This window comes from Coregonus clupeaformis, unplaced genomic scaffold (genome assembly GCF_020615455.1).
Source record: "Coregonus clupeaformis isolate EN_2021a unplaced genomic scaffold, ASM2061545v1 scaf3450, whole genome shotgun sequence".
NCBI classification, from domain to species: Eukaryota; Metazoa; Chordata; class Actinopteri; order Salmoniformes; family Salmonidae; genus Coregonus; species Coregonus clupeaformis.
In genome coordinates this window covers 22,534-46,795 of record NW_025536904.1, presented here as the reverse complement: position 1 = coordinate 46,795, position 24,262 = coordinate 22,534, and the positions used below count along the sequence as shown (strand labels likewise).

The 24,262-nt window shown below is 40.7% G+C and overlaps 53 non-coding genes across 53 annotated transcripts; all 53 read right to left on the bottom strand.

Annotated features, from left to right (window-relative positions):
- Nucleotides 1-47: 47 nt before the first annotated feature.
- On the bottom strand, nucleotides 48-120 carry trnav-cac. Its single transcript has one exon. It is a non-coding gene; the product is annotated as a tRNA-Val (tRNA).
- Nucleotides 121-438: 318 nt separating this feature from the next.
- Nucleotides 439-511, bottom strand: trnav-cac. The gene has a single exon. It is a non-coding gene; the product is annotated as a tRNA-Val (tRNA).
- A 323-nt stretch (nucleotides 512-834) lies between these two features.
- On the bottom strand, nucleotides 835-907 carry trnav-cac. The gene has a single exon. It is a non-coding gene; the product is annotated as a tRNA-Val (tRNA).
- A 317-nt stretch (nucleotides 908-1,224) lies between these two features.
- On the bottom strand, nucleotides 1,225-1,297 carry trnav-cac. The gene has a single exon. It is a non-coding gene; the product is annotated as a tRNA-Val (tRNA).
- Nucleotides 1,298-2,006: 709 nt separating this feature from the next.
- Nucleotides 2,007-2,079, bottom strand: trnav-cac. The gene has a single exon. It is a non-coding gene; the product is annotated as a tRNA-Val (tRNA).
- Nucleotides 2,080-2,404: 325 nt separating this feature from the next.
- trnav-cac lies at nucleotides 2,405-2,477 on the bottom strand. Its single transcript has one exon. It is a non-coding gene; the product is annotated as a tRNA-Val (tRNA).
- Nucleotides 2,478-2,794: 317 nt separating this feature from the next.
- Nucleotides 2,795-2,867, bottom strand: trnav-cac. The gene has a single exon. It is a non-coding gene; the product is annotated as a tRNA-Val (tRNA).
- Nucleotides 2,868-3,577: 710 nt separating this feature from the next.
- Nucleotides 3,578-3,650, bottom strand: trnav-cac. Its single transcript has one exon. It is a non-coding gene; the product is annotated as a tRNA-Val (tRNA).
- A 323-nt stretch (nucleotides 3,651-3,973) lies between these two features.
- Nucleotides 3,974-4,046, bottom strand: trnav-cac. The gene has a single exon. It is a non-coding gene; the product is annotated as a tRNA-Val (tRNA).
- A 714-nt stretch (nucleotides 4,047-4,760) lies between these two features.
- Nucleotides 4,761-4,833, bottom strand: trnav-cac. Its single transcript has one exon. It is a non-coding gene; the product is annotated as a tRNA-Val (tRNA).
- Nucleotides 4,834-5,153: 320 nt separating this feature from the next.
- On the bottom strand, nucleotides 5,154-5,226 carry trnav-cac. Its single transcript has one exon. It is a non-coding gene; the product is annotated as a tRNA-Val (tRNA).
- A 712-nt stretch (nucleotides 5,227-5,938) lies between these two features.
- On the bottom strand, nucleotides 5,939-6,011 carry trnav-cac. The gene has a single exon. It is a non-coding gene; the product is annotated as a tRNA-Val (tRNA).
- A 320-nt stretch (nucleotides 6,012-6,331) lies between these two features.
- Nucleotides 6,332-6,404, bottom strand: trnav-cac. The gene has a single exon. It is a non-coding gene; the product is annotated as a tRNA-Val (tRNA).
- A 320-nt stretch (nucleotides 6,405-6,724) lies between these two features.
- Nucleotides 6,725-6,797, bottom strand: trnav-cac. Its single transcript has one exon. It is a non-coding gene; the product is annotated as a tRNA-Val (tRNA).
- Nucleotides 6,798-7,900: 1,103 nt separating this feature from the next.
- trnav-cac lies at nucleotides 7,901-7,973 on the bottom strand. Its single transcript has one exon. It is a non-coding gene; the product is annotated as a tRNA-Val (tRNA).
- Nucleotides 7,974-8,292: 319 nt separating this feature from the next.
- trnav-cac lies at nucleotides 8,293-8,365 on the bottom strand. The gene has a single exon. It is a non-coding gene; the product is annotated as a tRNA-Val (tRNA).
- Nucleotides 8,366-8,685: 320 nt separating this feature from the next.
- trnav-cac lies at nucleotides 8,686-8,758 on the bottom strand. Its single transcript has one exon. It is a non-coding gene; the product is annotated as a tRNA-Val (tRNA).
- A 718-nt stretch (nucleotides 8,759-9,476) lies between these two features.
- trnav-cac lies at nucleotides 9,477-9,549 on the bottom strand. Its single transcript has one exon. It is a non-coding gene; the product is annotated as a tRNA-Val (tRNA).
- A 320-nt stretch (nucleotides 9,550-9,869) lies between these two features.
- trnav-cac lies at nucleotides 9,870-9,942 on the bottom strand. The gene has a single exon. It is a non-coding gene; the product is annotated as a tRNA-Val (tRNA).
- A 322-nt stretch (nucleotides 9,943-10,264) lies between these two features.
- On the bottom strand, nucleotides 10,265-10,337 carry trnav-cac. Its single transcript has one exon. It is a non-coding gene; the product is annotated as a tRNA-Val (tRNA).
- Nucleotides 10,338-10,658: 321 nt separating this feature from the next.
- trnav-cac lies at nucleotides 10,659-10,731 on the bottom strand. Its single transcript has one exon. It is a non-coding gene; the product is annotated as a tRNA-Val (tRNA).
- A 322-nt stretch (nucleotides 10,732-11,053) lies between these two features.
- On the bottom strand, nucleotides 11,054-11,126 carry trnav-cac. Its single transcript has one exon. It is a non-coding gene; the product is annotated as a tRNA-Val (tRNA).
- A 322-nt stretch (nucleotides 11,127-11,448) lies between these two features.
- On the bottom strand, nucleotides 11,449-11,522 carry trnav-cac. Its single transcript has one exon. It is a non-coding gene; the product is annotated as a tRNA-Val (tRNA).
- A 322-nt stretch (nucleotides 11,523-11,844) lies between these two features.
- On the bottom strand, nucleotides 11,845-11,917 carry trnav-cac. The gene has a single exon. It is a non-coding gene; the product is annotated as a tRNA-Val (tRNA).
- Nucleotides 11,918-12,629: 712 nt separating this feature from the next.
- Nucleotides 12,630-12,702, bottom strand: trnav-cac. The gene has a single exon. It is a non-coding gene; the product is annotated as a tRNA-Val (tRNA).
- A 325-nt stretch (nucleotides 12,703-13,027) lies between these two features.
- On the bottom strand, nucleotides 13,028-13,100 carry trnav-cac. Its single transcript has one exon. It is a non-coding gene; the product is annotated as a tRNA-Val (tRNA).
- Nucleotides 13,101-13,420: 320 nt separating this feature from the next.
- On the bottom strand, nucleotides 13,421-13,493 carry trnav-cac. Its single transcript has one exon. It is a non-coding gene; the product is annotated as a tRNA-Val (tRNA).
- A 322-nt stretch (nucleotides 13,494-13,815) lies between these two features.
- trnav-cac lies at nucleotides 13,816-13,888 on the bottom strand. Its single transcript has one exon. It is a non-coding gene; the product is annotated as a tRNA-Val (tRNA).
- A 322-nt stretch (nucleotides 13,889-14,210) lies between these two features.
- Nucleotides 14,211-14,283, bottom strand: trnav-cac. The gene has a single exon. It is a non-coding gene; the product is annotated as a tRNA-Val (tRNA).
- A 321-nt stretch (nucleotides 14,284-14,604) lies between these two features.
- trnav-cac lies at nucleotides 14,605-14,677 on the bottom strand. Its single transcript has one exon. It is a non-coding gene; the product is annotated as a tRNA-Val (tRNA).
- A 320-nt stretch (nucleotides 14,678-14,997) lies between these two features.
- On the bottom strand, nucleotides 14,998-15,070 carry trnav-cac. Its single transcript has one exon. It is a non-coding gene; the product is annotated as a tRNA-Val (tRNA).
- A 322-nt stretch (nucleotides 15,071-15,392) lies between these two features.
- Nucleotides 15,393-15,465, bottom strand: trnav-cac. The gene has a single exon. It is a non-coding gene; the product is annotated as a tRNA-Val (tRNA).
- A 501-nt stretch (nucleotides 15,466-15,966) lies between these two features.
- On the bottom strand, nucleotides 15,967-16,039 carry trnav-cac. The gene has a single exon. It is a non-coding gene; the product is annotated as a tRNA-Val (tRNA).
- A 316-nt stretch (nucleotides 16,040-16,355) lies between these two features.
- Nucleotides 16,356-16,428, bottom strand: trnav-cac. The gene has a single exon. It is a non-coding gene; the product is annotated as a tRNA-Val (tRNA).
- Nucleotides 16,429-16,773: 345 nt separating this feature from the next.
- trnav-cac lies at nucleotides 16,774-16,846 on the bottom strand. The gene has a single exon. It is a non-coding gene; the product is annotated as a tRNA-Val (tRNA).
- A 121-nt stretch (nucleotides 16,847-16,967) lies between these two features.
- trnav-cac lies at nucleotides 16,968-17,040 on the bottom strand. Its single transcript has one exon. It is a non-coding gene; the product is annotated as a tRNA-Val (tRNA).
- A 320-nt stretch (nucleotides 17,041-17,360) lies between these two features.
- Nucleotides 17,361-17,433, bottom strand: trnav-cac. The gene has a single exon. It is a non-coding gene; the product is annotated as a tRNA-Val (tRNA).
- A 324-nt stretch (nucleotides 17,434-17,757) lies between these two features.
- trnav-cac lies at nucleotides 17,758-17,830 on the bottom strand. Its single transcript has one exon. It is a non-coding gene; the product is annotated as a tRNA-Val (tRNA).
- A 319-nt stretch (nucleotides 17,831-18,149) lies between these two features.
- trnav-cac lies at nucleotides 18,150-18,222 on the bottom strand. Its single transcript has one exon. It is a non-coding gene; the product is annotated as a tRNA-Val (tRNA).
- A 471-nt stretch (nucleotides 18,223-18,693) lies between these two features.
- On the bottom strand, nucleotides 18,694-18,766 carry trnav-cac. Its single transcript has one exon. It is a non-coding gene; the product is annotated as a tRNA-Val (tRNA).
- Nucleotides 18,767-19,091: 325 nt separating this feature from the next.
- Nucleotides 19,092-19,164, bottom strand: trnav-cac. The gene has a single exon. It is a non-coding gene; the product is annotated as a tRNA-Val (tRNA).
- Nucleotides 19,165-19,481: 317 nt separating this feature from the next.
- trnav-cac lies at nucleotides 19,482-19,554 on the bottom strand. The gene has a single exon. It is a non-coding gene; the product is annotated as a tRNA-Val (tRNA).
- Nucleotides 19,555-20,066: 512 nt separating this feature from the next.
- Nucleotides 20,067-20,139, bottom strand: trnav-cac. The gene has a single exon. It is a non-coding gene; the product is annotated as a tRNA-Val (tRNA).
- Nucleotides 20,140-20,463: 324 nt separating this feature from the next.
- On the bottom strand, nucleotides 20,464-20,536 carry trnav-cac. Its single transcript has one exon. It is a non-coding gene; the product is annotated as a tRNA-Val (tRNA).
- A 317-nt stretch (nucleotides 20,537-20,853) lies between these two features.
- trnav-cac lies at nucleotides 20,854-20,926 on the bottom strand. Its single transcript has one exon. It is a non-coding gene; the product is annotated as a tRNA-Val (tRNA).
- Nucleotides 20,927-21,247: 321 nt separating this feature from the next.
- Nucleotides 21,248-21,320, bottom strand: trnav-cac. Its single transcript has one exon. It is a non-coding gene; the product is annotated as a tRNA-Val (tRNA).
- A 493-nt stretch (nucleotides 21,321-21,813) lies between these two features.
- Nucleotides 21,814-21,886, bottom strand: trnav-cac. The gene has a single exon. It is a non-coding gene; the product is annotated as a tRNA-Val (tRNA).
- Nucleotides 21,887-22,206: 320 nt separating this feature from the next.
- Nucleotides 22,207-22,279, bottom strand: trnav-cac. Its single transcript has one exon. It is a non-coding gene; the product is annotated as a tRNA-Val (tRNA).
- Nucleotides 22,280-22,597: 318 nt separating this feature from the next.
- On the bottom strand, nucleotides 22,598-22,670 carry trnav-cac. The gene has a single exon. It is a non-coding gene; the product is annotated as a tRNA-Val (tRNA).
- Nucleotides 22,671-22,791: 121 nt separating this feature from the next.
- Nucleotides 22,792-22,864, bottom strand: trnav-cac. Its single transcript has one exon. It is a non-coding gene; the product is annotated as a tRNA-Val (tRNA).
- A 316-nt stretch (nucleotides 22,865-23,180) lies between these two features.
- On the bottom strand, nucleotides 23,181-23,253 carry trnav-cac. Its single transcript has one exon. It is a non-coding gene; the product is annotated as a tRNA-Val (tRNA).
- Nucleotides 23,254-23,576: 323 nt separating this feature from the next.
- Nucleotides 23,577-23,649, bottom strand: trnav-cac. Its single transcript has one exon. It is a non-coding gene; the product is annotated as a tRNA-Val (tRNA).
- A 318-nt stretch (nucleotides 23,650-23,967) lies between these two features.
- trnav-cac lies at nucleotides 23,968-24,040 on the bottom strand. The gene has a single exon. It is a non-coding gene; the product is annotated as a tRNA-Val (tRNA).
- Between the last annotated feature and the right edge of the window lie 222 nt (nucleotides 24,041-24,262).

Sequence of the window (24,262 nt, the reverse complement as noted above, 5' to 3'; positions counted from 1 at the left end):
AGGCACTCATGAAAAGGAATGTTCTCCTCTACTGTTTCAGAGATCTCTGTTTCCGCCCGGTTTTGAACCGGGGACCTTTCGCGTGTGAGGCGAACGTGATAACCACTACACTACGGAAACTACATGTTACAAAAAACTACAATGAGTATATAGAATTTTACTTATATTCTTTGCATGTATTTGCGTTCCCATAATGAGGAGCACATAAAACACAGAGTTTTCTCTTTATGTCTCAGAGGTCTCTGCTTCCGCACGGTTTTGAAACAGGGACCTAGAGCGGTTGAGTCAAACGTGATAACCGCTACACTACGGAAACTGCTAGTTGAAGAGTCTACAAGGAGTAAACAGAATTTTACTGATTTTCTTTGCATTTAAATGAATTCCCATAACGAGGCACTCATGAAAAGGAATGTTCTCCTCTACTGTTTCAGAGATGTCTGTTTCCGCCCGGTTTTGAACCGGGGACCTTTCGCGTGTGAGGCGAACGTGATAACCACTACACTACGGAAACTACATGTTAAAAAAACTACAATGAGTATATAGAATTTTACTTATATTCTTTGCATGTATTTGCGTTCCCATAATGAGGAGCACATAAAACACAGAGTTTTCTGTTCTCTTGTATGTCTCAGCGGTCTCTGCTTCCGCACGGTTTTGAAACAGGGACCTAGAGCGGTTGAGTCAAACGTGATAACCGCTACACTACGGAAACTGCTAGTTGAAGAGTCTACAAGGAGTAAACAGAATTTTACTGATTTTCTTTGCATTTAAATGAATTCCCATAACGAGGCACTCATGAAAAGGAATGTTCTCCTCTACTGTTTCAGAGATCTCTGTTTCCTCCCGGTTTTGAACCGGGGACCTTTCGCGTGTGAGGCGAACGTGATAACCACTACACTACGGAAACTACATGTTTAAAAAAACTACAATGAGTATATAGAATTTTACTTATATTCTTTGCATGTATTTGCGTTCCCATAATGAGGAGCACATAAAACACAGAGTTTTCCTTTATGTCTCAGAGGTCTCTGCTTCCGCACGGTTTTGAAACAGGGACCTAGAGCGGTTGAGTCAAACGTGATAACCGCTACACAACGGAACCGGCTAGTTGAAGAGTCTACAAGGAGTCAACAGAATTGTACTGATTTTCTTTGCATTTATATAAATTCCCATAACGAGGCACTCATGAAAAGGATTGTTCTCCTCTACTGTTTCAGAGATCTCTGTTTCCGCCCGGTTTTGAACCGGAGACCTTTCGCGTGTGAGGCGAATGTGATAACCACTACACTACGGAAACCACATGTTAAAAAAACTACAATGAGTATATAGAATTGTACTTATATTCTTTGCATATATTTGCGTTCCCATAAAGAGGAGCACATAAAACACAGAGTTTTCTTCTCTTTATGTCTCAGCGGTCTCTGCTTCCGCACGGTTTTGAAACAGGGACCTAGAGCGGTTGAGTCAAACGTGATAACCGCTACACTACGGAAACTGCTAGTTGAAGAGTCTACAAGGAGTAAACAGAATTTTACTGATTTTCTTTGCATTTAAATGAATTCCCATAACGAGGCACTCATGAAAAGGAATGTTCTCCTCTACTGTTTCAGAGATCTCTGTTTCCTCCCGGTTTTGAACCGGGGACCTTTCGCGTGTGAGGCGAACGTGATAACCACTACAATACGGAAACTACATGTTAAAAAAACTACAATGAGTATATAGAATTTTACTTATATTCTTTGCATGTATTTGCGTTCCCATAATGAGGAGCACATAAAACACAGAGTTTTCCTTTATGTCTCAGAGGTCTCTGCTTCCGCACGGTTTTGAAACAGGGACCTAGAGCGGTTGAGTCAAACGTGATAACCGCTACACTACGGAAACTGCTAGTTGAAGAGTCTACAAGGAGTAAACAGAATTTTACTGATTTTCTTTGCATTTAAATGAATTCCCATAACGAGGCACTCATGAAAAGGAATGTTCTCCTCTACTGTTTCAGAGATGTCTGTTTCCGCCCGGTTTTGAACCGGGGACCTTTCGCGTGTGAGGCGAACGTGATAACCACTACACTACGGAAACTACATGTTAAAAAAACTACAATGAGTATATAGAATTTTACTTATATTCTTTGCATGTATTTGCGTTCCCATAATGAGGAGCACATAAAACACAGAGTTTTCTGTTACGTCTTGTATGTGTCAGCGGTCTCTGCTTCCGCACGGTTTTGAAACAGGGACCTAGAGCGGTTGAGTCAAACGTGATAACCGCTACACTACGGAAACTGCTAGTTGAAGAGTCTACAAGGAGTAAACAGAATTTTACTGATTTTCTTTGCATTTAAATGAATTCCCATAACGAGGCACTCATGAAAAGGATTGTTCTCCTCTACTGTTTCAGAGATCTCTGTTTCCGCCCGGTTTTGAACCGGGGACCTTTCGCGTGTGAGGCGAACGTGATAACCACTACACTACGGAAACTACATGTTAAAAAAACTACAATGAGTATATAGAATTTTACTTATATTCTTTGCATGTATTTGCGTTCCCATAATGAGGAGCACATAAAACACAGAGTTTTCCCTTTATGTCTCAGAGGTCTCTGCTTCCGCACGGTTTTGAAACAGGGACCTAGAGCGGTTGAGTCAAACGTGATAACCGCTACACTACGGAAACTGCTAGTTGAAGAGTCTACAAGGAGTAAACAGAATTTTACTGATTTTCTTTGCATTTAAATGAATTCCCATAACGAGGCACTCATGAAAAGGAATGTTCTCCTCTACTGTTTCAGAGATGTCTGTTTCCGCCCGGTTTTGAACCGGGGACCTTTCGCGTGTGAGGCGAACGTGATAACCACTACACTACGGAAACTACATGTTAAAAAAACTACAATGAGTATATAGAATTTTACTTATATTCTTTGCATGTATTTGCGTTCCCATAATGAGGAGCACATAAAACACAGAGTTTTCTTTCTCTTTATGTCTCAGCGGTCTCTGCTTCCGCACGGTTTTGAAACAGGGACCTAGAGCGGTTGAGTCAAACGTGATAACCGCTACACTACGGAAACTGCTAGTTGAAGAGTCTACAAGGAGTAAACAGAATTTTACTGATTTTCTTTGCATTTAAATGAATTCCCATAACGAGGCACTCATGAAAAGTAATGTTCTCCTCTACTGTTTCAGAGATCTCTGTTTCCTCCCGGTTTTGAACCGGGGACCTTTCACGTGTGAGGCGAACGTGATAACCACTACACTACGGAAACCACATGTTAAAAAAACTACAATGAGTATATAGAATTTTACTTATATTCTTTGCATGTATTTGCGTTCCCATAATGAGGAGCACATAAAACACAGAGTTTTCCTTTATGTCTCAGAGGTCTCTGCTTCCGCACGGTTTTGAAACAGGGACCTAGAGCGGTTGAGTCAAACGTGATAACCGCTACACTACGGAAACTGCTAGTTGAAGAGTCTACAAGGAGTAAACAGAATTTTACTGATTTTCTTTGCATTTAAATGAATTCCCATAACGAGGCACTCATGAAAAGGAATGTTCTCCTCTACTGTTTCAGAGATGTCTGTTTCCGCCCGGTTTTGAACCGGGGACCTTTCGCGTGTGAGGCGAACGTGATAACCACTACACTACGGAAACCACATGTTAAAAAAACTACAATGAGTATATAGAATTTTACTTATATTCTTTGCATGTATTTGCGTTCCCATAATGAGGAGCACATAAAACACAGAGTTTTCTGTTCTCTTGTATGTGTCAGCGGTCTCTGCTTCCGCACGGTTTTGAAACAGGGACCTAGAGCGGTTGAGTCAAACGTGATAACCGCTACACTACGGAAACTGCTAGTTGAAGAGTCTACAAGGAGTAAACAGAATTGTACTGATTTTCTTTGCATTTAAATGAATTCCCATAACGAGGCACTCATGAAAAGGAATGTTCTCCTCTACTGTTTCAGAGATCTCTGTTTCCTCCCGGTTTTGAACCGGGGACCTTTCGCGTGTGAGGCGAACGTGATAACCACTACACTACGGAAACTACATGTTTAAAAAAACTACAATGAGTATATAGAATTTTACTTATATTCTTTGCATGTATTTGCGTTCCCATAATGAGGAGCACATAAAACACAGAGTTTTCTCCTTTATGTCTCAGAGGTCTCTGCTTCCGCAGCGGTTTTGAAACAGGGACCTAGAGCGGTTGAGTCAAACGTGATAACCGCTACACTACGGAAACTGCTAGTTGAAGAGTCTACAAGGAGTAAACAGAATTGTACTGATTTTCTTTGCATTTAAATGAATTCCCATAACGAGGCTCTCATGAAAAGGAATGTTCTCATCTACTGTTTCAGAGATCTCTGTTTCCGCCCGGTTTTGAACCGGGGACCTTTCACGTGTGAGGCGTACGTGATAACCACTACACTACGGAAACTACATGTTTAAAAAACTACAATGAGTATATAGAATTTTACTTATATTCTTTGCATGTATTTGCGTTCCCATAATGAGGAGCACATAAAACACAGAGTTTTCTTTCCTTGTATGTCTCAGCGGTCTCTGCTTCCGCACGGTTTTGAAACAGGGACCTAGAGCGGTTGAGTCAAACGTGATAACCGCTACACTACGGAAACTGCTAGTTGAAGAGTCTACAAGGAGTAAACAGAATTTTACTGATTTTCTTTGCATTTAAATGAATTCCCATAACGAGGCACTCATGAAAAGGAATGTTCTCCTCTACTGTTTCAGAGATCTCTGTTTCCGCCCGGTTTTGAACCGGGGACCTTTCGCGTGTGAGGCGAACGTGATAACCACTACACTACGGAAACTACATGTTACAAAAAACTACAATGAGTATATAGAATTTTACTTATATTCTTTGCATGTATTTGCGTTCCCATAATGAGGAGCACATAAAACACAGAGTTTTCTTCCTTTATGTCTCAGAGGTCTCTGCTTCCGCACGGTTTTGAAACAGGGACCTAGAGCGGTTGAGTCAAACGTGATAACCGCTACACTACGGAAACTGCTAGTTGAAGAGTCTACAAGGAGTAAACAGAATTTTACTCATTTTCTTTGCATTTAAATGAATTCCCATAACGAGGCACTCATGAAAAGGAATGTTCTCCTCTACTGTTTCAGAGATGTCTGTTTCCGCCCGGTTTTGAACCGGGGACCTTTCGCGTGTGAGGCGAACGTGAAAACCACTACACTACGGAAACCACATGTTAAAAAAACTACAATGAGTATATAGAATTTTACTTATATTCTTTGCATGTATTTGCGTTCCCATAATGAGGAGCACATAAAACACCGAGTTTTCTGTTCTCTTGTATGTGTCAGCGGTCTCTGCTTCCGCACGGTTTTGAAACAGGGACCTAGAGCGGTTGAGTCAAACGTGATAACCGCTACACTACGGAAACTGCTAGTTGAAGAGTCTACAAGGAGTAAACAGAATTTTACAGATTTTCTTTGCATTTAAATGAATTCCCATAACGAGGCACTCATGAAAAGTAATGTTCTCCTCTACTGTTTCAGAGATCTCTGTTTCCTCCCGGTTTTGAACCGGGGACCTTTCGCGTGTGAGGAGAACGTGATAACCACTACACTACGGAAACCAAATTTAAAAAAAACTACAATGAGTATATAGAATTTTACTTATATTCTTTGCATGTATTTGCGTTCCCATAATGAGGAGCACATAAAACACAGAGTTTTCCTTTATGTCTCAGAGGTCTCTGCTTCCGCACGGTTTTGAAACAGGGACCTAGAGCGGTTGAGTCAAACGTGATAACCGCTACACTACGGAAACTGCTAGTTGAAGAGTCTACAAGGAGTAAACAGAATTTTACTCATTTTCTTTGCATTTAAATGAATTCCCATAACGAGGCACTCATGAAAAGGAATGTTCTCCTCTACTGTTTCAGAGATGTCTGTTTCCGCCCGGTTTTGAACCGGGGACCTTTCGCGTGTGAGGCGAACGTGATAACCACTACACTACGGAAACTACATGTTAAAAAAACTACAATGAGTATATAGAATTTTACTTATATTCTTTGCATGTATTTGCGTTCCCATAATGAGGAGCACATAAAACACAGAGTTTTCTTTCCTTTATGTCTCAGAGGTCTCTGCTTCCGCACGGTTTTGAAACAGGGACCTAGAGCGGTTGAGTCAAACGTGATAACCGCTACACTACGGAAACTGCTAGTTGAAGAGTCTACAAGGAGTAAACAGAATTTTACTGATTTTCTTTGCATTTAAATGAATTCCCATAACGAGGCACTCATGAAAAGGAATGTTCTCCTCTACTGTTTCAGAGATGTCTGTTTCCGCCCGGTTTTGAACCGGGGACCTTTCGCGTGTGAGGCGAACGTGATAACCACTACACTACGGAAACTACATGTTAAAAAAACTACAATGAGTATATAGAATTTTACTTATATTCTTTGCATGTATTTGCGTTCCCATAATGAGGAGCACATAAAACACAGAGTTTTCTTTCCTTTATGTCTCAGAGGTCTCTGCTTCCGCACGGTTTTGAAACAGGGACCTAGAGCGGTTGAGTCAAACGTGATAACCGCTACACTACGGAAACTGCTAGTTGAAGAGTCTACAAGGAGTAAACAGAATTTTACTGATTTTCTTTGCATTTAAATGAATTCCCATAACGAGGCACTCATGAAAAGGAATGTTCTCCTCTACTGTTTTAGAGATGTCTGTTTCCGCCCGGTTTTGAACCGGGGACCTTTCGCGTGTGAGGCGAACGTGATAACCACTACACTACGGAAACTACATGTTACAAAAAACTACAATGAGTATATAGAATTTTACTTATATTCTTTGCATGTATTTGCGTTCCCATAATGAGGAGCACATAAAACACAGAGTTTTCCTTTATGTCTCAGAGGTCTCTGCTTCCGCACGGTTTTGAAACAGGGACCTAGAGCGGTTGAGTCAAACGTGATAACCGCTACACTACGGAAACTGCTAGTTGAAGAGTCTACAAGGAGTAAACAGAATTTTACTCATTTTCTTTGCATTTAAATGAATTCCCATAACGAGGCACTCATGAAAAGGACTGTTCTCCGCTACTGTTTCAGAGATCTCTGTTTCCGCCCGGTTTTGAACAGGGGACCTTTCGCGTGTGAGGCGAATGTGATAACCACTACACTACGGAAACTACATGTTAAAGAAACTACAATGAGTATATAGACTTTTACTTATATTCTTTGCATGTATTTGCGTTCCCATAATGAGGAGCACATAAAACACCGAGTTTTCTTTACGTCTTGTATGTGTCAGCGGTCTCTGCTTCCGCACGGTTTTGAAACAGGGACCTAGAGCGGTTGAGTCAAACGTGATAACCGCTACACTACGGAAACTGCTAGTTGAAGAGTCTACAAGGAGTAAACAGAATTTTACTGATTTTCTTTGCATTTAAATGAATTCCCATAACGAGGCACTCATGAAAAGTAATGTTCTCCTCTACTGTTTCAGAGATCTCTGTTTCCTCCCGGTTTTGAACCGGGGACCTTTCGCGTGTGAGGAGAACGTGAAAACCACTACACTACGGAAACCACATTTAAAAAAAACTACAATGAGTATATAGAATTTTACTTATATTCTTTGCATGTATTTGCGTTCCCATAATGAGGAGCACATAAAACACAGAGTTTTCCTTTATGTCTCAGAGGTCTCTGCTTCCGCACGGTTTTGAAACAGGGACCTAGAGCGGTTGAGTCAAACGTGATAACCGCTACACTACGGAAACTGCTAGTTGAAGAGTCTACAAGGAGTAAACAGAATTTTACTCATTTTCTTTGCATTTAAATGAATTCCCATAACGAGGCACTCATGAAAAGGAATGTTCTCCTCTACTGTTTCAGAGATCTCTGTTTCCTCCCGGTTTTGAACCGGGGACCTTTCGCGTGTGAGGCGAACGTGATAACCACTACACTACGGAAACTACATGTTAAAAAAAACTACAATGAGTATATAGAATTTTACTTATATTCTTTGCATGTATTTGCGTTCCCATAATGAGGAGCACATAAAACACAGAGTTTTCTTCTTTATGTCTCAGCGGTCTCTGCTTCCGCACGGTTTTGAAACAGGGACCTAGAGCGGTTGAGTCAAACGTGATAACCGCTACACTACGGAAACTGCTAGTTGAAGAGTCTACAAGGAGTAAACAGAATTGTACTGATTTTCTTTGCATTTAAATGAATTCCCATAACGAGGCACTCATGAAAAGGAATGTTCTCCTCTACTGTTTCAGAGATCTCTGTTTCCGCCCGGTTTTGAACCGGGGACCTTTCGCGTGTGAGGCGAACGTGATAACCACTACACTACGGAAACTACATGTTACAAAAACTACAATGAGTATATAGAATTTTACTTATATTCTTTGCATGTATTTGCGTTCCCATAATGAGGAGCACATAAAACACAGAGTTTTCTTTCCTTTATGTCTCAGAGGTCTCTGCTTCCGCACGGTTTTGAAACAGGGACCTAGAGCGGTTGAGTCAAACGTGATAACCGCTACACTACGGAAACTGCTAGTTGAAGAGTCTACAAGGAGTAAACAGAATTTTACTCATTTTCTTTGCATTTAAATGAATTCCCATAACGAGGCACTCATGAAAAGGAATGTTCTCCTCTACTGTTTCAGAGATGTCTGTTTCCGCCCGGTTTTGAACCGGGGACCTTTCGCGTGTGAGGCGAACGTGATAACCACTACACTACAGAAACTACATGTTAAAAAAACTACAATGAGTATATAGAATTTTACTTATATTCTTTGCATGTATTTGCGTTCCCATAATGAGGAGCACATAAAACACAGAGTTTTCTGTTACGTCTTGTATGTGTCAGCGGTCTCTGCTTCCGCACGGTTTTGAAACAGGGACCTAGAGCGGTTGAGTCAAACGTGATAACCGCTACACTACGGAAACTGCTAGTTGAAGAGTCTACAAGGAGTAAACAGAATTTTACTGATTTTCTTTGCATTTAAATGAATTCCCATAACGAGGCACTCATGAAAAGTAATGTTCTCCTCTACTGTTTCAGAGATCTCTGTTTCCTCCCGGTTTTGAACCGGGGACCTTTCGCGTGTGAGGCGAACGTGAAAACCACTACACTACGGAAACCACATTTTAAAAAAACTACAATGAGTATATAGAATTTTACTTATATTCTTTGCATGTATTTGCGTTCCCATAATGAGGAGCACATAAAACACAGAGTTTTCTTTCCTTTATGTCTCAGAGGTCTCTGCTTCCGCACGGTTTTGAAACAGGGACCTAGAGCGGTTGAGTCAAACGTGATAACCGCTACACTACGGAAACTGCTAGTTGAAGAGTCTACAAGGAGTAAACAGAATTTTACTGATTTTCTTTGCATTTAAATGAATTCCCATAACGAGGCACTCATGAAAAGGAATGTTCTCCTCTACTGTTTCAGAGATCTCTGTTTCCGCCCGGTTTTGAACCGGGGACCTTTCGCGTGTGAGGCGAACGTGATAACCACTACACTACGGAAACTACATGTTACAAAAAACTACAATGAGTATATAGAATTTTACTTATATTCTTTGCATGTATTTGCGTTCCCATAATGAGGAGCACATAAAACACAGAGTTTTCTACCTTTATGTCTCAGCGGTCTCTGCTTCCGCACGGTTTTGAAACAGGGACCTAGAGCGGTTGAGTCAAACGTGATAACCGCTACACTACGGAAACTGCTAGTTGAAGAGTCTACAAGGAGTAAACAGAATTTTACTGATTTTCTTTGCATTTAAATGAATTCCCATAACGAGGCACTCATGAAAAGGAATGTTCTCCTCTACTGTTTCAGAGATCTCTGTTTCCGCCCGGTTTTGAACCGGGGACCTTTCGCGTGTGAGGCGAACGTGATAACCACTACACTACGGAAACTACATGTTACAAAAAACTACAATGAGTATATAGAATTTTACTTATATTCTTTGCATGTATTTGCGTTCCCATAATGAGGAGCACATAAAACACAGAGTTTTCTTTACCTTTATGTCTCAGAGGTCTCTGCTTCCGCACGGTTTTGAAACAGGGACCTAGAGCGGTTGAGTCAAACGTGATAACCGCTACACTACGGAAACTGCTAGTTGAAGAGTCTACAAGGAGTAAACAGAATTTTACTGATTTTCTTTGCATTTAAATGAATTCCCATAACGAGGCACTCATGAAAAGGAATGTTCTCCTCTACTGTTTCAGAGATGTCTGTTTCCGCCCGGTTTTGAACCGGGGACCTTTCGCGTGTGAGGCGAACGTGATAACCACTACACTACGGAAACTACATGTTACAAAAAACTACAATGAGTATATAGAATTTTACTTATATTCTTTGCATGTATTTGCGTTCCCATAATGAGGAGCACATAAAACACAGAGTTTTCTTTCCTTTATGTCTCAGAGGTCTCTGCTTCCGCACGGTTTTGAAACAGGGACCTAGAGCGGTTGAGTCAAACGTGATAACCGCTACACTACGGAAACTGCTAGTTGAAGAGTCTACAAGGAGTAAACAGAATTTTACTGATTTTCTTTGCATTTAAATGAATTCCCATAACGAGGCACTCATGAAAAGGAATGTTCTCCTCTACTGTTTCAGAGATCTCTGTTTCCGCCCGGTTTTGAACCGGGGACCTTTCGCGTGTGAGGCGAACGTGATAACCACTACACTACGGAAACTACATGTTTAAAAAAACTACAATGAGTATATAGAATTTTACTTATATTCTTTGCATGTATTTGCGTTCCCATAATGAGGAGCACATAAAACACAGAGTTTTCTTTACCTTTATGTCTCAGCGGTCTCTGCTTCCGCACGGTTTTGAAACAGGGACCTAGAGCGGTTGAGTCAAACGTGATAACCGCTACACTACGGAAACTGCTAGTTGAAGAGTCTACAAGGAGTAAACAGAATTTTACTCATTTTCTTTGCATTTAAATGAATTCCCATAACGAGGCACTCATGAAAAGGAATGTTCTCCTCTACTGTTTCAGAGATGTCTGTTTCCGCCCGGTTTTGAACCGGGGACCTTTCGCGTGTGAGGCGAACGTGATAACCACTACACTACGGAAACTACATGTTAAAAAAACTACAATGAGTATATAGAATTTTACTTATATTCTTTGCATGTATTTGCGTTCCCATAATGAGGAGCACATAAAACACAGAGTTTTCTGTTACCTTTATGTCTCAGAGGTCTCTGCTTCCGCACGGTTTTGAAACAGGGACCTAGAGCGGTTGAGTCAAACGTGATAACCGCTACACTACGGAAACTGCTAGTTGAAGAGTCTACAAGGAGTAAACAGAATTTTACTGATTTTCTTTGCATTTAAATGAATTCCCATAACGAGGCACTCATGAAAAGGAATGTTCTCCTCTACTGTTTCAGAGATCTCTGTTTCCGCCCGGTTTTGAACCGGGGACCTTTCAGCGTGTGAGGCGAACGTGATAACCACTACACTACGGAAACTACATGTTAAAAAAACTACAATGAGTATATAGAATTTTACTTATATTCTTTGCATGTATTTGCGTTCCCATAATGAGGAGCACATAAAACACAGAGTTTTCTTTACGCTTTATGTCTCAGAGGTCTCTGCTTCCGCACGGTTTTGAAACAGGGACCTAGAGCGGTTGAGTCAAACGTGATAACCGCTACACTACGGAAACTGCTAGTTGAAGAGTCTACAAGGAGTAAACAGAATTTTACTGATTTTCTTTGCATTTAAATGAATTCCCATAACGAGGCACTCATGAAAAGGAATGTTCTCCTCTACTGTTTCAGAGATGTCTGTTTCCGCCCGGTTTTGAACCGGGGACCTTTCGCGTGTGAGGCGAACGTGATAACCACTACACTACGGAAACTACATGTTAAAAAAACTACAATGAGTATATAGAATTTTACTTATATTCTTTGCATGTATTTGCGTTCCCATAATGAGGAGCACATAAAACACAGAGTTTTCTGTTACCTTGTATGTCTCAGCGGTCTCTGCTTCCGCACGGTTTTGAAACAGGGACCTAGAGCGGTTGAGTCAAACGTGATAACCGCTACACTACGGAAACTGCTAGTTGAAGAGTCTACAAGGAGTAAACAGAATTTTACTGATTTTCTTTGCATTTAAATGAATTCCCATAACGAGGCACTCATGAAAAGGAATGTTCTCCTCTACTGTTTCAGAGATCTCTGTTTCCGCCCGGTTTTGAACAGGGGACCTTTCGCGTGTGAGGCAAATGTGATAACCACTACACTACGGAAACTACATGTTAAAGAAACTACAATGAGTATATAGACTTTTACTTATATTCTTTGCATGTATTTGCGTTCCCATAATGAGGAGCACATAAAACACAGAGTTTTTCTTTATGTCTCAGAGGTCTCTGCTTCCGCACGGTTTTGAAACAGGGACCTAGAGCGGTTGAGTCAAACGTGATAACCGCTACACTACGGAAACTGCTAGTTGAAGAGTCTACAAGGAGTAAACAGAATTTTACTGATTTTCTTTGCATTTAAATGAATTCCCATAACGAGGCACTCATGAAAAGGATTGTTCTCCTCTACTGTTTCAGAGATCTCTGTTTCCGCCCGGTTTTGAACCGGGGACCTTTCGCATGTGAGGCGAACGTGATAACCACTACACTACAGAAACTACGTGTTAAAAAAACTACAATGAGTATATAGAATTTTACTTATATTCCTTGCATGTATTTGCGTTCCCATAATGAGGAGCACATAAAACGCAGAGTTTTCTGTTCCGTCTTGTATGTGTCAGCGGTCTCTGCTTCCGCACGGTTTTGAAACAGGGACCTAGAGTGGTTGAGTCAAACGTGATAACCGCTACACTACGGAAACTGCTAGTTGAAGAGTCTACAAGGAGTAAACAGAATTTTACTGATTTTCTTTGCATTTAAATGAATTCCCATAACGAGGCACTCATGAAAAGTAATGTTCTCCTCTACTGTTTCAGAGATCTCTGTTTCCGCCCGGTTTTGAACCGGGGACCTTTCGCGTGTGAGGCGAACGTGATAACCACTACACTACGGAAACTACATGTTAAAAAAACTACAATGAGTATATAGAATTTTACTTATATTCTTTGCATGTATTTGCGTTCCCATAATGAGGAGCACATAAAACACAGAGTTTTCTTTCCTTTATGTCTCAGAGGTCTCTGCTTCCGCACGGTTTTGAAACAGGGACCTAGAGCGGTTGAGTCAAACGTGATAACCGCTACACTACGGAAACTGCTAGTTGAAGAGTCTACAAGGAGTAAACAGAATTGTACTGATTTTCTTTGCATTTAAATGAATTCCCATAACGAGGCACTCATGAAAAGGAATGTTCTCCTCTACTGTTTCAGAGATGTCTGTTTCCGCCCGGTTTTGAACCGGGGACCTTTCGCGTGTGAGGCGAACGTGATAACCACTACACTACGGAAACTACATGTTACAAAAACTACAATGAGTATATAGAATTTTACTTATATTCTTTGCATGTATTTGCGTTCCCATAATGAGGAGCACATAAAACACAGAGTTTTCTTTACTCTTTATGTCTCAGAGGTCTCTGCTTCCGCACGGTTTTGAAACAGGGACCTAGAGCGGTTGAGTCAAACGTGATAACCGCTACACTACGGAAACTGCTAGTTGAAGAGTCTACAAGGAGTAAACAGAATTTTACTGATTTTCTTTGCATTTAAATGAATTCCCATAACGAGGCACTCATGAAAAGGAATGTTCTCCTCTACTGTTTCAGAGATGTCTGTTTCCGCCCGGTTTTGAACCGGGGACCTTTCGCGTGTGAGGCGAACGTGATAACCACTACACTACGGAAACTACATGTTAAAAAAACTACAATGAGTATATAGAATTTTACTTATATTCTTTGCATGTATTTGCGTTCCCATAATGAGGAGCACATAAAACACAGAGTTTTCTGTTACCTTTATGTCTCAGAGGTCTCTGCTTCCGCACGGTTTTGAAACAGGGACCTAGAGCGGTTGAGTCAAACGTGATAACCGCTACACTACGGAAACTGCTAGTTGAAGAGTCTACAAGGAGTAAACAGAATTTTACTGATTTTCTTTGCATTTAAATGAATTCCCATAACGAGGCACTCATGAAAAGGAATGTTCTCCTCTACTGTTTCAGAGATCTCTGTTTCCTCCCGGTTTTGAACCGGGGACCTTTCGCGTGTGAGGCGAACGTGATAACCACTACACTACGGAAACTACATGTTAAAAAAACTACAATGAGTATATAGAATTTTACTTATATTCTTTGCATGTATTTGCGTTCCCATAATGAGGAGCACATAAAACACAGAGTTTTCTGTTCCTTTATGTCTCAGAGGTCTCTGCTTCCGCACGGTTTTGAAACAGGGACCTAGAGCGGTTGAGTCAAACGTGATAACCGCTACACTACGGAAACTGCTAGTTGAAGAGTCTACAAGGAGTAAACAGAATTTTACTGATTTTCTTTGCATTTAAATGAATTCCCATAACGAGGCACTCATGAAAAGGAATGTTCTCCTCTACTGTTTCAGAGATGTCTGTTTCCTCCCGGTTTTGAACCGGGGACCTTTCGCGTGTGAGGCGAACGTGATAACCACTACACTACGGAAACTACATGTTAAAAAAACTACAATGAGTATATAGAATTTTACTTATATTCTTTGCATGTATTTGCGTTCCCATAATGAGGAGCACATAAAACACAGAGTTTTCTTTCCTTTATGTCTCAGAGGTCTCTGCTTCCGCACGGTTTTGAAACAGGGACCTAGAGCGGTTGAGTCAAACGTGATAACCGCTACACTACGGAAACTGCTAGTTGAAGAGTCTACAAGGAGTAAACAGAATTTTACTGATTTTCTTTGCATTTAAATGAATTCCCATAACGAGGCACTCATGAAAAGGAATGTTCTCCTCTACTGTTTCAGAGATCTCTGTTTCCGCCCGGTTTTGAACCGGGGACCTTTCGCGTGTGAGGCGAACGTGATAACCACTACACTACGGAAACTACATGTTACAAAAACTACAATGAGTATATAGAATTTTACTTATATTCTTTGCATGTATTTGCGTTCCCATAATGAGGAGCACATAAAACACAGAGTTTTCTGTTACCTTTATGTCTCAGAGGTCTCTGCTTCCGCACGGTTTTGAAACAGGGACCTAGAGCGGTTGAGTCAAACGTGATAACCGCTACACTACGGAAACTGCTAGTTGAAGAGTCTACAAGGAGTAAACAGAATTTTACTGATTTTCTTTGCATTTAAATGAATTCCCATAACGAGGCACTCATGAAAAGGAATGTTCTCCTCTACTGTTTCAGAGATGTCTGTTTCCGCCCGGTTTTGAACCGGGGACCTTTCGCGTGTGAGGCGAACGTGATAACCACTACACTACGGAAACTACATGTTAAAACTACAATGAGTATATAGAATTTTACTTATATTCTTTGCATGTATTTGCGTTCCCATAATGAGGAGCACATAAAACACAATTTTCCTTTATGTCTCAGAGTCTCTGTTTCCGCCCGGTTTTGAACCGGGACCTTTCAGCGGTGAGGCAACGTGATAACCACTACACTACGAAACTACATGTTACAAAAACTACAATGAGTATATAGAATTTTACTTATATTCTTTGCATGTATTTGCGTTCCCATAATGAGGAGCACATAAAACACAGAGTTTTCCTTTATGTCTCAGAGGTCTCTGCTTCCGCACGGTTTTGAAACAGGGACCTAGAGCGGTTGAGTCAAACGTGATAACCGCTACACTACGGAAACTGCTAGTTGAAGAGTCTACAAGGAGTAAACAGAATTTTACTGATTTTCTTTGCATTTAAATGAATTCCCATAACGAGGCACTCATGAAAAGGAATGTTCTCCTCTACTGTTTCAGAGATCTCTGTTTCCGCCCGGTTTTGAACCGGGGACCTTTCGCGTGTGAGGCAAACGTGATAACCACTACACTACGGAAACCACATGTTAAAAAAACTACAATGAGTAAATAGAGTTTTACTTATATTCTTTGCATGTATTTGCGTTCCCATAATGAGGAGCACATAAAACACCGAGTTTTCCTTTATGTCTCAGAGGTCTCTGCTTCCGCACGGTTTTGAAACAGGGACCTAGAGCGGTTGAGTCAAACGTGATAACCGCTACACTACGGAAACTGCTAGTTGAAGAGTCTACAAGGAGTAAACAGAATTTTACAGATTTTCTTTGCATTTAAATGAATTCCCATAACGAGGCACTCATGAAAAGGAATGTTCTCCTCTACTGTTTCAGAGATCTCTGTTTCCTCCCGGTTTTGAACCGGGGACCTTTCGCGTGTGAGGCGAACGTGATAACCACTACACTACGGAAACTACTTGTTTAAAAAACTACAATGAGTATATAGAATTTTACTTATATTCTTTGCATGTATTTGCGTTCCATAATAACTTTCTTTTTAGATTTCGTTCCCATAATGAGGAGCACATAAAACACAGAGTTTTCCTTTATGTCTCAGAGGTCTCTGCTTCCGCACGGTTTTGAAACAGGGACCTAGAGCGGTTGAGTCAAACGTGATAACCGCTACACTACGGAAACTGCTAGTTGAAGAGTCTACAAGGAGTAAACAGAATTTTACTGATTTTCTTTGCATTTAAATGAATTCCCATAACGAGGCACTCATGAAAAGGAATGTTCTCCTCTACTGTTTCAGAGATCTCTGTTTCCGCCCGGTTTTGAACCGGGGACCTTTCGCGTGTGAGGCGAACGTGATAACCACTACACTACGGAAACTACATGTTACAAAAACTACAATGAGTATATAGAATTTTACTTATATTCTTTGCATGTATTTGCGTTCCCATAATGAGGAGCACATAAAACACAGAGTTTTCCTTTATGTCTCAGAGGTCTCTGTTTCCGCCCGGTTTTGAACCGGGGACCTTTCGCGTGTGAGGCGAACGTGATAACCACTACACTACGGAAACTACATGTTACAAAAACTACAATGAGTATATAGAATTTTACTTATATTCTTTGCATGTATTTGCGTTCCCATAATGAGGAGCACATAAAACACAGAGTTTTCTTTCCTTTATGTCTCAGAGGTCTCTGCTTCCGCACGGTTTTGAAACAGGGACCTAGAGCGGTTGAGTCAAACGTGATAACCGCTACACTACGGAAACTGCTAGTTGAAGAGTCTACAAGGAGTAAACAGAATTTTACTGATTTTCTTTGCATTTAAATGAATTCCCATAACGAGGCACTCATGAAAAGGAATGTTCTCCTCTACTGTTTCAGAGATGTCTGTTTCCGCCCGGTTTTGAACCGGGGACCTTTCGCGTGTGAGGCGAACGTGATAACCACTACACTACGGAAACTACATGTTACAAAAAACTACAATGAGTATATAGAATTTTACTTATATTCTTTGCATGTATTTGCGTTCCCATAATGAGGAGCACATAAAACACAGAGTTTTCTTTACTCTTTATGTCTCAGAGGTCTCTGCTTCCGGCACGGTTTTGAAACAGGGACCTAGAGCGGTTGAGTCAAACGTGATAACCGCTACACTACGGAAACTGCTAGTTGAAGAGTCTACAAGGAGTAAACAGAATTTTACTGATTTTCTTTGCATTTAAATGAATTCCCATAACGAGGCACTCATGAAAAGGAATGTTCTCCTCTACTGTTTCAGAGATCTCTGTTTCCACCCGGTTTTGAACCGGGGACCTTTCGCGTGTGAGGCGAACGTGATAACCACTACACTACGGAAACTACATGTTAAAAAAACTACAATGAGTATATAGAATTTTACTTATATTCTTTGCATGTATTTGCGTTCCCATAATGAGGAGCACATAAAACACAGAGTTTTCTTCTTGTATGTGTCAGCTGTCTCTGCTTCCGCACGGTTTTGAAACAGGGACCTAGAGCGGTTGAGTCAAACGTGATAACCGCTACACTACGGAAACTGCTAGTTGAAGAGTCTACAAGGAGTAAACAGAATTGTACTCATTTTCTTTGCATTTAAATGAATTCCCATAACGAGGCACTCATGAAAAGGAATGTTCTCCTCTACTGTTTCAGAGATGTCTGTTTCCGCCCGGTTTTGAACCGGGGACCTTTCACGTGTGAGGCGAACGTGATAACCACTACACTACGGAAACTACATGTTACAAAAACTACAATGAGTATATAGAATTTTACTTATATTCTTTGCATGTATTTGCGTTCCCATAATGAGGAGCACATAAAACACAGAGTTTTCCTTTATGTCTCAGATCTCTGTTTCCGCCCGGTTTTGAACCGGACCTTTCCTGGCAACGTATCACTATCACATGTTAAAAACTACAATAGTATATAATTTTACTTATATTCTTTGCATGTATTTGCGTTCCATAATAGATAAAACACAGAGTTTTCCTTTATGTCTCAGAGGTCTCTGCTTCCGCACGGTTTTGAAACAGGGACCTAGAGCGGTTGAGTCAAACGTGATAACCGCTACACTACGGAAACTGCTAGTTGAAGAGTCTACAAGGAGTAAACAGAATTTTACTGATTTTCTTTGCATTTAAATGAATTCCCATAACGAGGCACTCATGAAAAGGAATGTTCTCCTCTACTGTTTCAGAGATCTCTGTTTCCACCCGGTTTTGAACCGGGGACCTTTCGCGTGTGAGGCGAACGTGATAACCACTACACTACGGAAACCACATGTTAAAAAAACTACAATGAGTATATAGAATTTTACTTATATTCTTTGCATGTATTTGCGTTCCCATAATGAGGAGCACATAAAACACAGAGTTTTCTGTTACGTCTTGTATGTGTCAGAGGTCTCTGCTTCCGCACGGTTTTGAAACAGGGACCTAGAGCGGTTGAGTCAAACGTGATAACCGCTACACTACGGAAACTGCTAGTTGAAGAGTCTACAAGGAGTAAACAGAATTTTACAGATTTTCTTTGCATTTAAATGAATTCCCATAACGAGGCACTCATGAAAAGTAATGTTCTCCTCTACTGTTTCAGAGATCTCTGTTTCCTCCCGGTTTTGAACCGGGGACCTTTCGCGTGTGAGGCGAACGTGATAACCACTACACTACGGAAACTACATGTTTAAAAAAACTACAATGAGTATATAGAATTTTACTTATATTCTTTGCATGTATTTGCGTTCCCATAATGAGGAGCACATAAAACACAGAGTTTTCCTTTATGTCTCAGAGGTCTCTGCTTCCGCACGGTTTTGAAACAGGGACCTAGAGCGGTTGAGTCAAACGTGATAACCGCTACACTACGGAAACTGCTAGTTGAAGAGTCTACAAGGAGTAAACAGAATTTTACTGATTTTCTTTGCATTTAAATGAATTCCCATAACGAGGCACTCATGAAAAAGATTGTTCTCCGCTACTGTTTCAGAGATCTCTGTTTCCGCCCGGTTTTGAACCGGGGACCTTTCGCGTGTGAGGCGAACGTGATAACCACTACACTACGGAAACTACATGTTACAAAAACTACAATGAGTATATAGAATTTTACTTATATTCTTTGCATGTATTTGCGTTCCCATAATGAGGAGCACATAAAACACAGAGTTTTCCTTTATGTCTCAGAGGTCTCTGCTTCCGCACGGTTTTGAACCAGGGACCTTTCGCGTTTGAGTCAAACGTGATAACCACTACACTACAGAAACTACTTGTTACAAAAAGTCTACAATGAGTATACAGAATTTTACTTATATTCTTTGCATGTATTTGCGTTCCCATAATGAGGAGCACATAAAACACAGAGTTTTCCTTTATGTCTCAGAGGTCTCTGCTTCCGCACGGTTTTGAAACAGGGACCTAGAGCGGTTGAGTCAAACGTGATAACCGCTACACTACGGAAACTGCTAGTTGAAGAGTCTACAAGGAGTAAACAGAATTTTACTGATTTTCTTTGCATTTAAATGAATTCCCATAACGAGGCACTCATGAAAAGGAATGTTCTCCTCTACTGTTTCAGAGATCTCTGTTTCCACCCGGTTTTGAACCGGGGACCTTTCGCGTGTGAGGCAAACGTGATAACCACTACACTACAGAAACCACATGTTAAAAAAACTACAATGAGTATATAGAATTGTACTTATATTCTTTGCATATATTTGCGTTCCCATAATGAGGAGCACATAAAACACAGAGTTTTCTGTTACGTCTTGTATGTGTCAGCTGTCTCTGCTTCCGCACGGTTTTGAAACAGGGACCTAGAGCGGTTGAGTTAAACGTGATAACCGCTACACTACGGAAACTGCTAGTTGAAGAGTCTACAAGGAGTAAACAGAATTTTACTCATTTTCTTTGCATTTAATGAATTCCCATAACGAGGCACTCATGAAAAGGAATGTTCTCCTCTACTGTTTCAGAGATGTCTGTTTCCGCCCGGTTTTGAACCGGGGACCTTTCGCGTGTGAGGCGAACGTGATAACCACTACACTACGGAAACCACATGTTTAAAAAACTACAATGAGTATATAGAATTGTACTTATATTCTTTGCATATATTTGCGTTCCCATAATGAGGAGCACATAAAACACAGAGTTTTCTCTTTATGTCTCAGAGGTCTCTGCTTCCGCACGGTTTTGAAACAGGGACCTAGAGCGGTTGAGTCAAACGTGATAACCGCTACACTACGGAAACTGCTAGTTGAAGAGTCTACAAGGAGTAAACAGAATTTTACTGATTTTCTTTGCATTTAAATGAATTCCCATAACGAGGCACTCATGAAAAGGAATGTTCTCCTCTACTGTTTCAGAGATGTCTGTTTCCGCCCGGTTTTGAACCGGGGACCTTTCGCGTGTGAGGCGAACGTGATAACCACTACACTACGGAAACTACATGTTACAAAAAACTACAATGAGTATATAGAATTTTACTTATATTCTTTGCATGTATTTGCGTTCCCATAATGAGGAGCACATAAAACACAGAGTTTTCTTTCCTTTATGTCTCAGAGGTCTCTGCTTCCGCACGGTTTTGAAACAGGGACCTAGAGCGGTTGAGTCAAACGTGATAACCGCTACACTACGGAAACTGCTAGTTGAAGAGTCTACAAGGAGTAAACAGAATTTTACTGATTTTCTTTGCATTTAAATGAATTCCCATAACGAGGCACTCATGAAAAGGAATGTTCTCCTCTACTGTTTCAGAGATCTCTGTTTCCGCCCGGTTTTGAACCGGGGACCTTTCGCGTGTGAGGCGAACGTGATAACCACTACACTACGGAAACTACATGTTACAAAAACTACAATGAGTATATAGAATTTTACTTATATTCTTTGCATGTATTTGCGTTCCCATAATGAGGACACATAAAACACAGAGTTTTCCTTTATTCTCAGAGTCTCTGTTTCCCCCGGTTTTGAACCGGGACCTTTCGCTCGAATGATAACCACTACACTCGACTACATGTTACAAAAAACTACAATGAGTATATAGAATTTTACTTATATTCTTTGCATGTATTTGCGTTCCCATAATGAGGAGCACATAAAACACAGAGTTTTCCTTTATGTCTCAGAGGTCTCTGCTTCCGCACGGTTTTGAAACAGGGACCTAGAGCGGTTGAGTCAAACGTGATAACCGCTACACTACGGAAACTGCTAGTTGAAGAGTCTACAAGGAGTAAACAGAATTTTACTGATTTTCTTTGCATTTAAATGAATTCCCATAACGAGGCACTCATGAAAAGGAATGTTCTCCTCTACTGTTTCAGAGATCTCTGTTTCCACCCGGTTTTGAACCGGGGACCTTTCGCGTGTGAGGCGAACGTGATAACCACTACACTACGGAAACTACATGTTAAAAAAACTACAATGAGTATATAGAATTTTACTTATATTCTTTGCATGTATTTGCGTTCCCATAATGAGGAGCACATAAAACACAGAGTTTTCTTTCCTTTATGTCTCAGAGGTCTCTGCTTCCGCACGGTTTTGAAACAGGGACCTAGAGCGGTTGAGTCAAACGTGATAACCGCTACACTACGGAAACTGCTAGTTGAAGAGTCTACAAGGAGTAAACAGAATTTTACTGATTTTCTTTGCATTTAAATGAATTCCCATAACGAGGCACTCATGAAAAGGAATGTTCTCCTCTACTGTTTCAGAGATCTCTGTTTCCTCCCGGTTTTGAACCGGGGACCTTTCGCGTGTGAGGCGAACGTGATAACCACTACACTACGGAAACTACATGTTTAAAAAAACTACAATGAGTATATAGAATTTTACTTATATTCTTTGCATGTATTTGCGTTCCCATAATGAGGAGCACATAAAACACAGAGTTTTCTCTTTATGTCTCAGAGGTCTCTGCTTCCGCACGGTTTTGAAACAGGGACCTAGAGCGGTTGAGTCAAACGTGATAACCGCTACACTACGGAAACTGCTAGTTGAAGAGTCTACAAGGAGTAAACAGAATTTTACTGATTTTCTTTGCATTTAAATGAATTCCCATAACGAGGCACTCATGAAAAGGAATGTTCTCCTCTACTGTTTCAGAGATCTCTGTTTCCGCCCGGTTTTGAACCGGGGACCTTTCGCGTGTGAGGCGAACGTGATAACCACTACACTACGGAAACTACATGTTACAAAAACTACAATGAGTATATAGAATTTTACTTATATTCTTTGCATGTATTTGCGTTCCCATAATGAGGAGCACATAAAACACAGAGTTTTCCTTTATGTCTCAGAGGTCTCTGTTTCCGCCCGGTTTTGAACCGGGGACCTTTCGCGTGTGAGGCGAACGTGATAACCACTACACTACTGAAACTACATGTTACAAAAACTACAATGAGTATATAGAATTTTACTTATTTTCTTTGCATGTATTTGCGTTCCCATAATGAGGAGCACATAAAACACAGAGTTTTCCTTTATGTCTCAGAGGTCTCTGCTTCCGCACGGTTTTGAAACAGGGACCTAGAGCGGTTGAGTCAAACGTGATAACCGCTACACTACGGAAACTGCTAGTTGAAGAGTCTACAAGGAGTAAACAGAATTTTACTGATTTTCTTTGCATTTAAATGAATTCCCATAACGAGGCACTCATGAAAAGGAATGTTCTCCTCTACTGTTTCAGAGATGTCTGTTTCCACCCGGTTTTGAACCGGGGACCTTTCGCGTGTGAGGCGAACGTGATAACCACTACACTACTGAAACTACATGTTACAAAAACTACAATGAGTATATAGAATTTTACTTATATTCTTTGCATGTATTTGCGTTCCCATAATGAGGAGCACATAAAACACAGAGTTTTCTGTTCTCTTGTATGTCTCAGCGGTCTCTGCTTCCGCACGGTTTTGAAACAGGGACCTAGAGCGGTTGAGTCAAACGTGATAACCGCTACACTACGGAAACTGCTAGTTGAAGAGTCTACAAGGAGTAAACAGAATTTTACTGATTTTCTTTGCATTTAAATGAATTCCCATAACGAGGCACTCATGAAAAGGAATGTTCTCCTCTACTGTTTCAGAGATCTCTGTTTCCTCCCGGTTTTGAACCGGGGACCTTTCGCGTGTGAGGCGAACGTGATAACCACTACACTACGGAAACTACTTGTTTAAAAAAACTACAATGAGTATATAGAATTTTACTTATATTCTTTGCATGTATTTGCGTTCCCATAATGAGGAGCACATAAAACACAGAGTTTTCTCTTTATGTCTCAGAGGTCTCTGCTTCCGCACGGTTTTGAAACAGGGACCTAGAGCGGTTGAGTCAAACGTGATAACCGCTACACTACGGAAACTGCTAGTTGAAGAGTCTACAAGGAGTAAACAGAATTTTACTGATTTTCTTTGCATTTAAATGAATTCCCATAACGAGGCACTCATGAAAAGGAATGTTCTCCTCTACTGTTTCAGAGATCTCTGTTTCCGCCCGGTTTTGAACCGGGGACCTTTCGCGTGTGAGGCGAACGTGATAACCACTACACTACGGAAACTACATGTTACAAAAAACTACAATGAGTATATAGAATTTTACTTATATTCTTTGCATGTATTTGCGTTCCCATAATGAGGAGCACATAAAACACAGAGTTTTCTTTCCTTTATGTCTCAGAGGTCTCTGCTTCCGCACGGTTTTGAAACAGGGACCTAGAGCGGTTGAGTCAAACGTGATAACCGCTACACTACGGAAACTGCTAGTTGAAGAGTCTACAAGG